Below are 1,653 nucleotides of genomic sequence, written 5' to 3' on the forward strand. Positions count from 1 at the left end.
TAATCGTCTAAAGTCTCAGATCCACAAACTGACACCTAGACCGGTCCGGCTATCCTAGCTCGGAAGCCGTCTCCGATGTCAGGAACCTGCATTAAAAAATCGTTAACAAACAATTAACCATGACTCACAGTGATAAAGCGTTGTGGCTCGACTCTTTTGATTCCGGATGTTGACCAAACCCTTTTATCCCCTCCAAATCTTTGTCTTGGTGCCGTGATGTTAAATCCCAAAACCCAACCTCAATGTCTTGAATGAACTGGTCTGGACTGATCAGAACTCGGAAAGAAACTTCTTTCACTTCTGGACGTCCTTCGGAACTTTCCGGCAGTTTATCGATCTTCGAAAATGTCTATACTTCTAAATCACCTCACTTCTTTCTCTTTCTCTCTCTAAGCCACGTTTTGGAGTGTCCTTGGTGTGTCTGAATGAGTAAAAATGAACCAGGTTAGCTGGGTATATATAGAAGTTGCCGGCCAATAAGAATGAGCCACCCGATCATCTGTGTGTCGTCCTGCATGCTTCCGATAGCATGTGTGGCGACACATGGGCGTCCGCATGCCCTGTTGCATGCCCTCTAACCATGCCATAAGACACCTCCACGTCCATTTTCCCTTCAGCATGTCTAGTGTTCATGCATCGCGACACACTAGCCTCTGCATGTCGGTTCGCATGCGCAGATCGCAGGTATTGCGACACCTCGTGCTTCTGTGTGTCAAGATGCATGGAACTGCTTCATGCACGTCTACACCTCCTTCATGTGTTGACACTCAGCAGGTTAAAGGGTTGACACCACGTCCTGATCCCTTAGATCATGCCACCTCGAGCGTCTCGATCGATTTACGCGATTTCGGCCCTTCTGGTGAATTTTCGTCCCACGATCAATCCCGAATATTTTTTCGCTCCCGATCTGATGATCTGAATATTTTTAATAGACTCCAGACTAACCGTAACCTTGAGAATAAAAAATTTCCCTTCAGCATGTCTAGTGTTCATGCATCGCGACACACTAGCCTCTGCATGTCGGTTCGCATGCGCAGATCGCAGGTATTGCATGCCAGACTTGACAAGGATCATGCCAGACTTGACTTGGATCAAGCCAGACTTAGCTTGGGTGGTGAAGAAACCAAAGACGGACATGCATTCTCATCCGGATAGTCCTGCAAGCGTCCTTATCTTTACCCCTTGCATCCACTGGTTCGGATGAACCTGGACATCTTGACTAGCCCTCTCCATTTTCCGTGCCTTGACCAGATCTAGTCATCTCCATTTTCTGTGCCTTGACTAGATCTAGTCAAATCTGTATTTTCTATGCATTGTTTTCCCACATTTTCTTTAATTGTTTTTGACTACAAAACACTATAAAAGCAAAGCTGTGAAAACCACAAGCAAGGCTCTTTCTACCAGGTGCTTCAAATGCCATAGGGTCGGTCATTATGCCAACAAGTGCCAAAAACAGAAATCGTTGGTGACTTTGGAGAAAGTTGAAACCGAGCCAGAAAAGGAAGATCCTTTACCAATTTTCGATGACTATGCACTTGAACCGAAGAAAGAGTCAGGTGGAGAGCAAAACTGTGGTCATAAAGAAGGATCTTCTTCCATGCACAAACCGGACCGAACTCAAGGTGAGCAACGTTCTGATTATGGTTCTTTTGC

This window comes from Brassica oleracea, unplaced genomic scaffold (assembly GCF_000695525.1).
Source record: "Brassica oleracea var. oleracea cultivar TO1000 unplaced genomic scaffold, BOL UnpScaffold00817, whole genome shotgun sequence".
Classification (NCBI taxonomy): Eukaryota; Viridiplantae; Streptophyta; class Magnoliopsida; order Brassicales; family Brassicaceae; genus Brassica; species Brassica oleracea.